Here is a 15,420-nt window from a genome sequence, read left to right on the forward strand (position 1 = left end):
TTTGGGAGGAAAACAAGGTAGAGAGGCAAAGCGGTGTTCGGCCCAGGAAGCTGAAAGCGCAGCTAATGGCGGAACGTGGTGGATACAATGGATCAAACGGCCTCCTTCTGCGCCCTAACAATTCTGAGATTATGTAAACGCAGGGGGCAGAGCGCAGGTATCTTATGGGGTGGTGGGGCTGGGGGAGATTAATAGACAGGGAGGACCGAGGCTTTGGAAGGATTTGAAAACTGGGATGAGAATTTGACAGCCAACGCATTGTTTCAATTGAGAGCCAAAGTAGGTCAGTCAGCAATAATAACACAAAGTGCTGGAAAAACCTGTTTGGCAGTGTCTATGGAGAGAGGAACAGAGTTAAGGGGTGGAATTCTCCCATCCGGGACCAAGTCCCATGGCGGGGGCGGGAAATGTGGAGTGTTTTGTGTAGTGGAGGTTGGCTGGAAACCATGCCATACCTTCTGACCCCGACCTAATCAATGATGCACCTGGGGTTTAGCGCCGTATTCCGTGGCAGGGCGGGTCCTGCCATCGTACCGAGGTGCCACATTGAAAAGGCGCCCAATACCACTGACCCACTCTTGAAGAAAGAAGATGGACCTCCTGAAAAAGATGGTGGATCTCCAGGAACATTGAGGCTGGAAGATGGATGTCCTCTATGACACTGAATCTGGAAGGTCTATCTGTGGATGACCCCCACCGTTCCCCGCCACCCACTCCTGTGGTGGTCCAGGGTTGCTGCTGGCCTTCACCCCAAACTTCGGAGGTCGCCCCAGGCATTGTTCGGTCGAGTCCCGGCTTCTGCACACCACGTTGTTCCAGATGTTTCGCGTCGGCGTGTTTTTCGGCTGGCATCACGGAGAATGAGGAGTGGCCGGAAGATTCCAGTTGGGCCTTCATCTGGATCCCATTAACGGGATGCAAATCAGTTTCACGCCAACATCGAGCGGGTTTCCTGATCCGCTCTGACGGGCACCAGCGGAAAATCCCGAGGGAAACAATGTTTGAAGTCCCGCCGAATTCCCCCGCCATTGAGTCTGCCGGCGAGAGCATGGGAGAATTCCACCCAACGAGTCTGACAGGACTGGTCACCTCTGAAGAGGTCACACGGACTCAAAACATTATCTCTGTGTCTCCCCACATAGGTGCTGCCGGACCTGCTGCGTTTTTTATGCTTTTATTTCCAGACTTAAAATCAGGGGAATAAATAGAGGCCAAAAATCCAAGGTAAATTTGGAGTAAATCAGGATGTGTTTATACTGTGAGCGTCATTTAAACACACTCTGGTACAATGGACGTGAGCTCCAAGATAAATCTCCATGATCACTAAACACTGTCAGGTTATTTTAGAGCTAAAGTACTTTAACGTGCATGCGATTGGCAATAGTGCATGTTTCAAGTAGTGGAGTTTAGAAGGATAAGAGGCGACCTTATGGAGACATATCGGATTCTCAGGGGGCCTGTCAGGATAGATGCTGAGAGGTTGTTTCCTCTTGTGGGAGAGTCTCGGGCCAGAGCGCACAATCTCAGAGTAGGGGATCGTCCATTTAAGACAGAGGTGAGGAGGAATTTCCTCCTATCCGATCAGTCATCATGACGGTTTAGCAGACTGATTCCTGGGATAGCACGACTAAAATGTGAGGAGAGATTGAGTCGGTTAGGATTATATTTGCAGGGTCGGCATGTGGCGCAGTGGACAGCACTGGGACTGCGGCGCTGAGGACCCCGGTTCGAATCCCGGCTCTGGGTCACTGTCCGTGTGGAGTTTGCACATTCTCCCCGTGTCTGCGTGGGTTTCACCCCCACAACCCAAAGATGTGCAGGGTAGGCGGAGTGGCCGCGCTAAATTGCCCCTTAATTGAAAAAAAAATAATTGGGTACCCTAAATTTTAAAAGAAGGATTATATTTGCTGGAGTTTAGAAGAATGGGGAATTCTAACAGGACTCGACAGGATAGATGCAGGAAGGATGTTCCCGATGGCAGAAGAGTCACGGTCTAAGGATACAGGGTAAAAATTAGGACTGAGATGAGGAAAGATTTTTTCACCCAGGGAGTGGTGAGCCTGTGGAATTTGCTACCACAGGAAGCAATTGAGGCCAAAGTGTTTTCAAGAAGAAGTTAGATATAGGGGGCGATTCTCCAATATTGGGCCCAAGTGTTCGCGCCGTCGTGAACACCATCGCGTTTCACGACGGCGCCCCAGCACGGTGCTGGAACAGTTCAGGCTGCTCCGGTCTCCTTATGCGGCGCCAATTGGGCACTGCGCCAACCTGTGCATGCGCAGTTGGGCCACGCCAACCTGCGCATGCGTGGGGGGACTTCTTTAGCGCGCCGGCTCCGACCAACATGGGGTCGGTGTTCAGGGTCCAGCCGCGCCAGGAAATAGGCCCGAAGCGGGGAGAGGCCGGCCCGCCAATCGGTGGGCCCCGATCGTGGGCTAGACCCCATCAGAGCCACACCCCCCCCCTCACAGCCACCCCCCCACCATTCCCGCAGAGTTCTTGCCGGCAGCGACCAGGGATGAACGGCGCCGACGGGATTCTGTCGTGTCGGTGTGGCTGCTAGGCCCATCCGGGCTGGAGAATCGGCGGTCCTGCCGATTCCAGCGGCCGGCACCGTGGCAAATGCCCCGGTGCAAATGGCGCCGATTCTCCACACCTCGGAGAATCGCGCACCGGCGTCGTGGTGCGGTTGCGGCGATTCTCCGGCCCGGTGCGCGGCTTGGAGAATCGCCCCCAGAGTTCTTGGGAATCAAAGGATATGGGGGGAAAGTGGGAATGGGTCACTGAGTTGGATGATCAGCCATGATCTTAATGAATGGCGGAGAAGATCGAAGGGCCGAATGGCCTCCTCCTACATCTTATGGTTTTATGGTCACCTCATCGCCCCAGCATCGTGAAGCACAAAATGTTATCAAAAGGCTGATAAAGAAGGCAATCAGCCTCATGTACAGACTCGGCTGGAGTGCTCTGTCCAACTTTAGGTGCCAAGCTCTGTCGAAAGAGGGTGGAGAAGAAATTTTCTACACCAGCATCGGGTGGGGTCGGGGAAACGAGGGACATACCGAAGGACTGGAGAAGCTGGTCTGCTCCCATTAGAGCCAAGATTATCAAGAGGAGATTGGGTAGAGCTGCTTCAATCGTGAGTGACTTCGATAAAGTCAATACGGAGAAAGTCTTCCCATTGGCAAGAGGGTCAGTGACCAAAGCACAAAGGTTCATGGTGATTGGCTAAAGAACGAGAGGTGACTTCTTTCAAACAGAGCGAGTTGGTGTATCCAGGAACACACGTCCCAACTGGCTATTGCACTGATGACACTCAAGGAGATAGCGGTGAAGATATCCCATTACTCCCTGGCTCTTTCTCCATAGCACTGTCACTTTTTCCCCCTTCAAATATGCATCCAGTTCCCTTTTGAAAATTACTGTTGAATCTGCTTCCATCGCCCTTTCCCGCAGCACACTCCAGATCCAACATCTTACCAACATATCCAACATGTTTAAAAAGAAAAGTTTCCACCTTTTGAAAGGACTCGGATGAGTCTTGTGAGGCATTTTGAAGTCGCCTCAAACCATTACCCAGGAGGTATCTATCAGCTTTTGTTTTCTCCAGTCAAGGATCTCCGCTGGTTCCGACGGAGAGCTGAAGAAACAAGGAACTGACCTGGACGCTAGGCCTCTCACAGGCCTCTTCCTCCTCTCTCAGACCCACATGGTTGCGGCTCCTTGCGACTGATCTCTGACGCCGAGCTGATTATTTAGGTTCAAACAGTTACTATGCTGTGGGGGCCGGAGGTTCCATTCGAGTGACAGAATAGACCTTCTCTGCTGCTCGGAACCACTGATTCTGACATCACAAAGCAGAACACAGTCCAGCTCCTTTGTCCTAAAATTAGTAACGCCTGTCCTGGCGCGCAGCCACCGTGACCTCAACCCAGGTGCTTGCTTGCCAGCCTTCAGAACAAGGCAGCAGACATTGTTTGACCTCATGACCGCTTCCTCGTGGAGGGACAGTCTAGAGCTAGGGGGCCACAGTTTAAAATGATGGGTCTCCCATTATAAGACTCTCTCTCTTTCTCCCTCTCTAAGAGGCTCAATGGCCTTTGGAATTCTCTCCCCCAACGAGCAGTCGTGGCTGGGTCTTGAATATTTTCAAACGCTCAATTGGGCAGATATTTGGTCAACAAGGGAGGTCAACAAGGGGGTCGGGGGGGCAGGGCATCCACGGGTGGATCGTCCAGATTCAGTGTCATTGAGAACATCCATCTTTCAGGAGGGACAGTTAGGTAGGAGGAGTTGAGGCCACAGTCAGATCAACTATGATCTTATAGAATGGCAGAACAGGTGCAATGGGCCGAATGGCCTACTGCTGCTCCTAGCCTTTGTAATCTTGTATTTGCAGCAGAGAAAACGGAAACCTGGTGGTTTGCAGGAGGGACTCTGAACTCCCCGTTGGTGAATCAATGGAACAGTGAGAGAGGGGGTGAATGCAAAGGTCTGCAACCCATCCCACATTCTGGGGAGGTGGATCGTCTGTATTCAGTAACCACTTCATAGTGCACTTAAAAAAGTGCGCCAAACCTTAAGGACCAAATAAATACCAAAGCTTCCAACCCCTTCTACAAAACAAAAACACATTTTGCCTCCAAAATCCAAAGCAAGGAATCAAGTCTTTTAACTTTATCGGATCTCTGAAGCTTGGCTGGGCCATCTCTGTAATGCAGGTCAGTCAGGAGGTCCCCAGGCGAGAGTTCCAAAATGGAGGGTCTACAATCTGTCTGTCTGTCTGTCTCTCACTCGGCTGTCTTTCGTTGTCACTTAGTGAAAAGAAAATCAGCTTCCTTGAAGCCATGTGTCAGCTTTACTGTGAGTTGGCGGCTGGTGTGCATGCAACAACTTGCATTCCTGTAACACTTTCAGTGTCAAGGAATATCCCTCTGCACTTCCCTCACACAGACACAAGGTTACGAAAGAACTGCGAGCCCTCCTTTTTAAAAATAAATACATTTAGAGTACCCAGTTCTTTTTTTTCGCCCAATGAAGGGTCAATTTAGCGTGGCCAATCCACCTACCCTGCAACTATTTTTGGGTGGTGGGGGGTGAGACCCACGCAGACACGGGGAGAATGTGCAAACTCCACAAGGACAGGGACCCGGGGCCGGGAACGAACCTGGGTCCTCAGCACCGTGAGGCAGCAGTGCTAAGCGAGCCCTCCATCTACCTGGTACCTCACTTGGCAGGAGCGTGACCTCGACAGTACAGTGTACAGATCTACCGTTTAAGTGAGCCTTGCCTCCACATGCTGATACAGAGGTGTTCCAGGGTTACTCCGGTGTGAAACTACACGGTGAGGCTCTTCGTTGAACTGGGCATGTCAGTGCCAGGAATGTTGGTGGGGGATAGCAGTTGGGTGAACTGGTATAACCCTCCACGAGACCCAGGGGAGAACAACCCGTTCAATCTCCCCATGAACATAGTGGAGTAGGAGCACCATTTTTTTTGACTCTCCCTTCCAGACTCCTCCATCACTCCTAAACGAACGTTGAAATCTAACTAAAATAACTTGTTGCCGTGGCACTTTGCGATTAACATCCATGTCAGAAAGCAGCATTCATCCCTCAGTTTATTGAGGAAGACAGTTTTTTTTTTTAAATTTAGATTAGCCAATTATTTTTTCCAATTAAGGGGCAATTTAGCGTGGCCAATCCACCTACTCTGCACATTTTTTGGGTTGTGGGGGTAAAACCCATGCAGATACAGGGAGAATGTGCAAACTCCACACGGACAGTGACCCAGAGCCGGGATCGAACCTGGGACCACGGCGCCGTGAGGCGGTTGTGCTAACCACTAGGCCACCGTGCTGCCCTGTGAGGAAGACAGTTGAGGAGGTGTCTATAATCCTCAGCCATCAAGACACCGCCCGAGGTATAACCTGGAATTTGAGAGCTGCAGATTCAGGTCTCCAACGTGGAACAAAGGTAGAAGAATGTTCACTTTTTTTTTCCATAAATTTAGAGGACCCAATTCATTTTTTTCCCAATTAAGGGGCAATTTAGCGTGGCCGAGGGCAGCACGGTGGCCTAGTGGTTAGCACAACTGCCTCACGGCGCTGAGATCCCAGGTTCGATCCCGGCTCTGGGTCACTGTCCGTGTGGAGTTTGCACATTCTCCCCGTGTCTGCGTGGGTTTCGCCCCCACAACCCAAAAATGTGCAAAGTAGGTGGATTGGCCACGCTAAATTTCCCCTTAATTGGAAAAAAATAATTGGCTAATCTAAATTTATAAAAAAAAATAAAAAAAATTTAGCGTGGCCAATCCACCTACCCTGCACATCTTTTGGGTTGTGGGGGCGAAACCCACGCAGACACGAGGAGAATGTGCAAACTCCTCACGGACAGTGACCCATAGCCGGGATCGAACCTGGGACCTCGGCGCCGTGAGACAGCAGGGCTAACCCACTGCGCCACCGTGCTGCCCAGGAGAATGTTAACTTAACTGGTGACGTGTTGGAGTAGGGTAGGGATGGGTGGAGTGTGGGAAGTGACGAGTTGAGGGGAAAGCGATAACCTCTCTTCCTGTCTCCTTTTCTCGGCTTTCCATCTCCTTTAAATTTACAAAGGTGCTTTCGTATAAAGTTCGAACTCAGTCACCTTGCAAATTTCCACATTCGCTTTGCTCTTTCGCATGTGGTCCCATCATTGTTAATTTGAGTGAAAATAATACTGATTGTGAAAACACACGGTGGTGGTGGTGGGGAGGGTAGGAATCAGTCTCTGGCTCTATCATAATAATCGTGTTTGCGACAAACATCTGGTGCAATCAAAATCGGGTTTCCCCTCCTCCAATGATCAGTCAGTCACTGTCTAGACTCGCACGTTAATAATAGCTATTTGGCTGAGGCCTTGGAATGCCTGTGGTCCTGTGCCCCCAATGTCAGCCAGCTTTCGAGGGAGGGTCCTGTACTTGAAAATGGAGACGAGGAGCGAAGAAGGCCTCGTCCCCCTCCCCTATCTCTGGAATCTCCTCCAGCCCCGCGACCCTCCAGAAGACCCCCGCCGCTCCCATTCTGGCCTCTTGTGTGTTCCCAGTTAGAATCGCTCCACCACTGGTAGCCGTACCTGGGCCCCAAGCCGTGGAATTCTCTCCCTGCAGCCCTCCACCTCTTGTCTTGGCATTCCATCTTTTAAGACACTTCTTAAAAAACTTCCTCTTTAACTAAGCTTCTGGTCATCCAACCTAATATCCTCTTACGTAGCCCGGTGTGGTGCTGCTCCTGTGAAGCCCCTTGGGGGCCTTTCGTGACGTTAAAAGTACGATATAAATATAAGTTGTTGTTGGACCCCCCCCCCACCCCCGAAACATTCACGAGCGAACAGGATGGTGGGAGCCCGGATTTGAAGCAGGTACATTCGGGAGGTGGCTCCCTGCTGTCTGATTCCTGGGTGGTGCGTGCATGTCAGGACACGTTGCCCTGAATGACTGCATTCCAAGCCCTCCCCATGATCCTGCTGTTTGCACTCTCTGCGGCTCAACTCCTGATCCTTGCAGAAATATAAAATCCCCTTTTCAAACCGGACTGCAAAGCGCCTTTACAAGTGCGCGCAGGTGCGTGCAAACTACCAAAGGCCATCCTAAACCCCCTCCCACCCCGAACCTTTTTATTGAAATGCCTCCGCCTTTCACTCCAATCGCAGATCTTTCTGCACCAAAGCTGACTTTTCTTTCAAATAAAAAAATAAAAGCATTCATTTGATTTAAGTCTTTGCAGAAACACATCTCTAACCTAACAGTGTGTATGTACACTGCCTGCAGAATGTGAGACAAAGGCAAGGGGCCAAGACAGCTAAAACCACAGGTTATCTGCTGTCCTGGAGGCATGGGGCGCACAGCAGTGACTTAAACACTGCAGATGAATGTTGTTTAAAAGGTTTACTCTTCCCTTAATCTCAGATGCGTAATATAAAACCGGGAAGGTTCAGGTTAATCCCGGGCAGAGACGGTGGGCCAGATACCACTTTAGCATAACCGGTGGGCCCCGACAAAGGAGCTTTAAGACTAGGAGAATTTGTGTGACCGTCTGACAGGTTTTCGCCGAAGTATAAAGGACTCGATGTTCTGCAAGCAACAGAACATCCACAACACACGATAAATTACCACAGGGCCTGATTGTAAAGATATAGGGGGCGATTCTCCAATATGGAGCCCAAATGAACCAGGCCCGGGTACGACCGCTGGTGCGGTTCGCCTACACCTTGGTTATCTGAACTACACAGAATACATGATCACTGTCAACTTCTACAATCCAAAAAACCCTCAGATTTCAATAAGGAATGTGAATTTCACTTTGAAGATGTATAATGCCTTGTTTTCTCTGGTGGAAATCTGGTTCCGGTTTTTCTATGTGGTTTCACCTTCATGGTCACATGCTTGTTTGCTCACTCTTTGAGGAAATTTCAAATGAATTTCATGATTCACGCCGCTCCAGCCTCCTTTCGCGGCACCAAATGGTCGCCGCGCCAACCTGCGCATGGGACATCTTTAGCGCGCTGGCCCCGACTCAACATGGCGTCAGAGTTCAGGTGCCGGCCGTGCCAGAAAGTAGGCCTGGGGGTGGGAGGGTGGAAGAGGCCGGCCCGCGATTGGTGGGCCCTGATCGTGACACCCCCCCCCCCCCCCCCGGTGAAGGAGCCCCCCAACACAGGTCGGCCCCCCAACCGTTCGCGCAGAGTTCCCGCTCGGTCCATCCAGGCCGGAGAATCGGCGATTCCAGCGGCCCACGGCCGGCGCTCTGCCAAACGCGCTGGCGCCAATTCTCCGCACCTCAGAGAATCGCGTGCCAGCATTGTGGCGCGGTTGCGGCGATTCTCCGGCCCGGCGCGGGGCTCGGAGAATCGTTCCCATAGAGGCTCAGTTCGTCAAATGGAGCAGTGGGCATTTGAGATCTTTTTCCTTGCAATGATCTTCCGAATGAGCAATACTACCAGGGTAGCATCAACAGGAGGAGAACAAAGGTACCCCTGGCTTCACTTCACAGGCGCTGTACTGTAATACCCCCGAGATTCTGGAGGAGCACAGTATCTTGATACTTTATTGACAGAGGGTAACTAACGCAGGATGTGACTCAGGGAAGGAGCAAACGATATCACACAAGTCGCGAAGGTGCCCATAAAACCCAAACTCAGTTAGGGTTTCATCCACCGAAATATCATCCTCTGGGCTCTTGGTCAACGACTACATTCCAATATGGGAGACCAGACACAGACTGTGGAAAACCTTCGATCAGTCCCCAAGCTCGTGTCATTGTTATTCTCTGCTCTACTCCCACTCTGATCTCCAGCCCTGCCTGCATGGTCCTACTGAAGTTCAAAGGAAGGTGAAGGAACAACCTTAGTCTTTCTATTAGGCACTCTACCGCGTTCTGAACATCAACACTGAGTTTAACTATTTCTCTTTTTTTCTCAATTTAGAGTACCCAATTCTTTTTCTCCCAATTAAGGGGCAACTTAACGCGGCCAATCCACCTACCCTGCACATTTACAGAATTTACAGTGCAGAAGGAGGCCATTCGGCCCATCGAGTCTGCACCGGCTCTTGGAAAGAGCACCCTACCCAAGGTTAACACCTCCACCCTGTCCCCATAACCCAGTACCCCACCCAACACTAAGGGCAATTTTGGACACTAAGGGCAATTTATCATGGCCAATCCACCTAACCTGCACATCTTTGGACTGTGGGAGGAAACCGGAGCACCCGGAGGAAACCCACGCACACACGGGGAGGATGTGCAGACTCCACACAGACAGCGACCCAAACCGGAATCGAACCTGGGACCCTGGAGCTGTGAAGCGATTGTGCTATCCACAATGCTACCGTGCTGCCTTCTTTGGGTTGTGGGGGTGAAACCCACGCAGACACGGGGAGAATGTGCAAACTCCACACGGACAGTGACCCGGGGCCGGGATCAAACACGGGACCATGAGGCAGCAGTGCTAACCACTGCGCCACCGTGCCGCCCAAGTTTGACTATGTCCGCCGGCAGCCGTGGCTCAGCACTCGTCGCACCCTCGTGCCTCTGCACCTCAAGGTTGTGGGTTCAAATCCCACCCCAGGGCCCCCGAACTCAAAAGTCGAGGCGGACATTCCGTGACAGCACTGAGGGAGTGCTGCCCCCTTGGAGACACCACCTGTCAGATGAGATGGTAAATTGATGCCCTGTCTGCTCTCTCAGGTGGGCATGTAGGATCCCATGGTCACTATTTTTGAAAAGAAGGGGTGTGCTCCCTGCTGCTCTGGTCAATATTTATCCCTCAGTCACCCATCATAAAGAACAGATTATCGGGCCATTATCACATTGCTGTCTGTGTGATCTTGCAGTGTGTAAATTGGCTGCCCTGTTCCTACATTACAACAATGACAACACTTCAAAAAGTACTTCAATGACTGTGAAGTGATTCCCACGCCCAATGGGCGAGGAAGGTGCTATCGAAATGCAAGACTTTTTCTCCCTGTTCTTTAAAAAAAAAACCTGTTACAACTCTAACTTTTCCAGTTCTTTTTCCAATTAAAAGGCAATTTAGCGTGGCCAATCCACCTACCCTGCACATCTTTGGGTTGTGGGGGCGAAACCCACGCAGACACGGGGAGAACGCGCAAACTCCACACGGGCAGTGACCCAGAGCTGGGATTCGAACCCGGGTCCTCAGCGCCGTAGGCAGCAATGCTAACCACTGTGCCACCGTGCTGCCCACTTTTCCAGTTCTAATGAAAGTTCTCGAACTGAAACGTTAACCACACCTCTGCACCGATGCTGCCTGACCCGCTGAGCATTTCCAGCTGTCATCCTTCATTCCAAAATGAGTTTGCCCCCCCCCCCCCCCCCCCCCCATCCTGGTCTCCAGCAAAGAGCCAATAGGTTTACTGTGCGCTATAAGTCTTGCGTTTCTGCTTGGCTAATCCCGTCCCTGGATTCGGGCCTGTGGGGGTTGGTACGGACAGCCAACCCATCACCAGAGAGCAGCGATTGCGGGGCCTGTGGTACAACTGTTGTGGATTTTGGATTTCACAATAATCAGAGCGTCTCTTTCACAAAACACTTGATGCTGGATGGGGGTTTGGGAGGGGGGGGGGGGAGAAGAGAGAGAGAGAGAGAGAGAGAGAGAGAGAGAGAGAGCAAGAGAGAGAGAAGGGGGGAGGAGAACGAGGTCCGTCCTGCCAACCCGCAGAAGGATGGTCAGGTAGATTGGAGGAGTTCTTCAGCAATAGGCGCAGGCTTGAAACTTGCTGTAACCAATTAATCACAAACGCAGAGATCAGCAACAAGAGGTAGCAAACACCCAAACTACCCGGTCTGGGGGCATAAAAAATCCGCATAAAAAATGTTCACCAACATTATCATTAATATTAGCAACAGTATTGGCGACGCTGTTGGGATCAAAACGAGCAACAGTACACCTCAAGGAGCATGGGTTAGACAAACCGTCCCACCTTGTACCTCCTCTGTGGGATATTACACAAGGTCTCAGGCCTGTCTGGAACACTACCCTCCCCTCCTCCAGGCAGCTGGACTAGACCCCAAAGCCTCGTGAGACCCAGAGACTGACTGAAAAAGTCCAGCCTTTCCCTACTTCCTCTAGTGATTGACCTCTTGAATATCTCTTCACCGCTCCCTCCTCTGCCTCTCTCTCTCTCTCCCCTCTCTCTCTAAACAGAAACATTTGCAGGGTTGCACATTTTCAATGTATGACATTTGCAGCAAAATGAATGAAATGAAAATGAAAATGAAAAAAAATGAAAATCGCTTATTGTCACGAGTAGGCTTCAAATGAAGTTACTGTGAAAAGCCCCTAGTCGCCACATTCCGGCGCCTGTTCGGGGAGGCTGTTACGGGAATCGAACCGTGCTGCTGGCTTGCCTTGGTCTGCTTTCAAAGCCAGCGATTAGCCCTGTGAGCTAAACAGAATCTCCGAGGGGTGTGCCATGCTCCATTGAAAAAGGATGGGTGCTCCTGACTCTGGTGTGCTGTTTTGCAGGTGGATCCTGCTCCCCAGAGCAGCCTGTGCCAAAAACGACTTGCCTATTGCCGCACTGGCGAGCACCTGCAGTGGCCTCGCTCATTACAAAGAGGCAGCGATACCCATGTCGTGCCAGAAGGGGCCGGAGAGGTCTCGGTTCAATCCAAGCCCTCTCCCATTTTGGGAGTGGGGTGTGAGGGAAGCAGCGGGTTGGGCCGAGGCAGGGGGTGAAGGAATAAAATCGGCCGTCCTCACCTGGTCTGACGTATATGTGACTCCAGACTCACAGCGTTTGACTATCACTGCTCAACTATACGGAAGCTCGGGCGGCAAGGTGGCGCAGTGGTTAGCACTGCTGCCTCACGGCACTGAGAACCTGGGTTCGATCCCAGCCCCGGGTCACTGTCCATGTGGAGTTTGCACATTTTCCCTCCAAAATTGGCGCCAACGGCCTTTGACGCCCGCCGCCTGGCGTCAGGGCTGGCCGAAAGGCCTTCGTCGGTTCGCGCATGCACCGGTGCGTCAGCGGCCGCTGACGTCACCACCGGCGCATGCGTGGTCGGGGGGTTCTCTTCCGCCTCTGCCATGGTGGAGGCCGTGGCGGAAGAAAAGGAGTGCTCCCACGGAACTGGCCCGCCCGCCGATCGGTGGGCCCCGATCGTGGGCCAGGCCAACGTGGGGGCACATCACGGGCTGGAGAATCGCCGCAGGGGGCACGCCGATCGCCGCGGCGTGATTCCGGCTCCTGCTGATTCCCGGGTGGCGGAGAATTCCGGCCACGGCGGGGGTGGGATTTACGCTGGCCCCTGTGGGGGGGGTCGGAGAATTCTGCCCCAGCTAAGAGTCAATCACATTGCTGTAGGTCTGGAGTCACGTGTAGACCAGACCGGTTAAGGGCAGCAGATTTCCTTCCCTTAGGGACAATTATCGACGGACGACAATCAATAATAGTGTCATGGTCACCACTATGAGCTTTTTTATTCCAGGTAAAAAAAAAAAATTATTTTTAAAAGAGTATCCAATTTTCCCCCCCACCCCACAATTAAGGGGCAATTTAGCCAATCCACCTACCCTGCACAACTTTAGGTTGTGGGGGTGAGACCCACGCAAACACGGGGAGAATGTGCAAACTCCACACAGACAGTGACCCGGGGCCGGGATCGAACCCGGGTCCTCAGCGCCTTGAGGCAGCAGTGCTAACAACTGCGTCAGTGTGCCGCCCTGATTCACATAATTAACTGAAGTTAAATTCCCTCACGGGGGATTTGAACTCATGTCTCTGGATCACCTCTCCCGGCCACTGGATTATTGGTTCAGCAATATAGGGTTGGGTTAATGCTCCTCGGCTCACAGGTTTGAAGGCGAGGGGGGGGTGGGGGCACATCAGATCCTGCCGGTGATCTACCTGTTGCCTATCTCCCTGGACTCCCCACTGCAGTCCAGCCAGCGGCAGGGGTGGCATTAAGCAGCCCATTCACCTGCCAATGAGCCAAATGATTAATGCCCGCCTAACAGCGTCACCCCATCACCGCCAGCATTTCACCGGGAGTCCATGCCAAGCAGCCAGCCCGGCAGGCCTGAGGAATCAGGGGCACGGATTCCCCAGGTGAAGGGTTCCTGCTCATCTCGCCCTCTAAAGAGACGTGGGCCTCTGATTCTCCGCTGACTGTCCGCCCCGCTCCCAACGCGAGCGAGGACGAGAATTTGGCGCTCAGCCAAATCTCCCATTCACCGGGTCTAAAAAAAAAATATTGAATTGTAACAATGACCCGTTTTGAAATAAGTCGGATGGCGACGTAACAAAAGGTAATCAGCTGCCCAGGATTAGGGGGACAGCCATCATTTTTCTTGAATGTCCCAGTGTGCCAGCAAGTTCCTCAAAATCTTTCAAATGTCCCGGTTTTCGGCCTTTCCCTATTGGACAACGTTTGAACTCTGTCAATGGGAAGCAAGGTTTTGGGTTGTGTGGTCAGTGTCGCTCGCCAACTGTGAGCTCACCAACGGCAGAGGATATGTGGCAAGTGGGCGGGTGGTTGAGCTCCGGGTAAAAGCTGCTCGGGAGGGGGGGGGGCCGAGGAGTGACATCGAGGGTGGGACGTTATCGCAGAGTCTCTCACACACCCCCTTAAACGGGGAGCCTCGAGATTGCTGGGAGCTGGGCAACATGACCCGGTTCTGATTTCTGAAAAGCTGGTCACCATAACGGAAGGGTTCCATTCTCACCTTTACTGCCTCTTGCAAACAAGAGAAAACGTCCTGGGATGCACTAACCTTAATCAGGTAGCCCATCACACCAAACAATGTGGACAGATATCGGATGGTGTGTTCCGCTCAGTATTTACTTGGGATCGTTGCCAACTAAATCAAAAATTGGGGCACGCAAATTTTAAAATAAACAAATTCAGCTCCGGGCGGGCACGATTTTGGGGGGTTGCCCAGTGTGGTGTGCCCAAGTTAACTAATTAAGGCGCTAAAACCCAATTTGCTTAGTCGGAAACATAAGGAAATTAGATTCTTCCTCAGCAATTCCTGCCGTTCCACCCAGACACCAAGGAATTCTTTTCAATCCTAGCAGGGAAGGGTCGGTACGGTGGCGCAGTGGTTAGCACTGCTGCCCCACGCCGCCGAGGACTCGGGTTCGATCCCGGCTCTGGGTCACTGTCTGTGTGGAGTTTGCACATTCTCCCCGTGTCTGCGTGGGTTTCGCCCCCACAACCCAAAGATGTGCAGGCTAGGTGGATTGGCCACACTAAATTGCTCCTTAATTGGAAAAGAAACATAATTGGCTACTCTAAAATAAAGAAAAAAAATTTTTTTTAAATTGCCCCTTAATTGGAAAAAAGAATTGGGTACTCTATATTTATTTTTTTAAATCCCAGCAGAGACAATTGCAGGAGAGGCAAATTAGGTAGGAACAGGAAATCCACTTTAAATCTCCAACACAACTACGATGGATCCATTCGAAATCATTCAAGAGAGAACAGCCAAAGCTACCTGTCCCCCAGAAACAGTGAAGTTAAGCCGTACAAAAGACATGGGGGGGGGGGGGGGGGCGATTCTCCGAGCCCCGCACCGGGCCAGAGAATCGCCGCAACCGCGCCACGACACCGGCGCGCGATTCTCCAAGGTGCGGGGAATCGCCGCCATTTGCGACGGCCGCGGGCCACTGGAATCGGTCGGCGCCGTTCATCCCTGGTCGCTGCCGGCGGGAACTTGTGAGGGGGGGGCCTCCGATGGGGTCTGGCCCGCGATCGGGGCCCACCGATCGGCGGGACAGCCTCTCACCCCCCCCCCCATGGGTCTACTTCCTGGCGCGGTCGGCCCCTGAGCACCAACCCCATGTGCGTAAGACGTTCCTCGCGCATGCGCAGGATGGCGCGGCCCAACTGCGCATGAGCATGATTGAGCTGCC

General features: G+C 52.2%; 1 protein-coding gene across 10 annotated transcripts in view; it reads right to left on the minus strand.

The window, feature by feature from the left end:
• The window catches only part of rreb1a (ras responsive element binding protein 1a), a 233,955-nt gene that overhangs the window by 77,499 nt on the left and 141,036 nt on the right, over positions 1-15,420 (minus strand). Inside the window, exon 1 of one of the 10 annotated variants that reach the window (XM_038796632.1) lies at positions 3,662-3,765. The exons of the other annotated variants lie outside the window; for them this stretch is intronic. The gene's annotated coding sequence lies outside the window, so the exon portion shown is untranslated. Of the gene's footprint in view, positions 1-3,661; positions 3,766-15,420 lie in introns of those variants that run through there. 10 annotated transcript variants of the gene reach the window in all.

Source organism: Scyliorhinus canicula, chromosome 5 (genome assembly GCF_902713615.1).
Source record: "Scyliorhinus canicula chromosome 5, sScyCan1.1, whole genome shotgun sequence".
Classification (NCBI taxonomy): domain Eukaryota; kingdom Metazoa; phylum Chordata; class Chondrichthyes; order Carcharhiniformes; family Scyliorhinidae; genus Scyliorhinus; species Scyliorhinus canicula.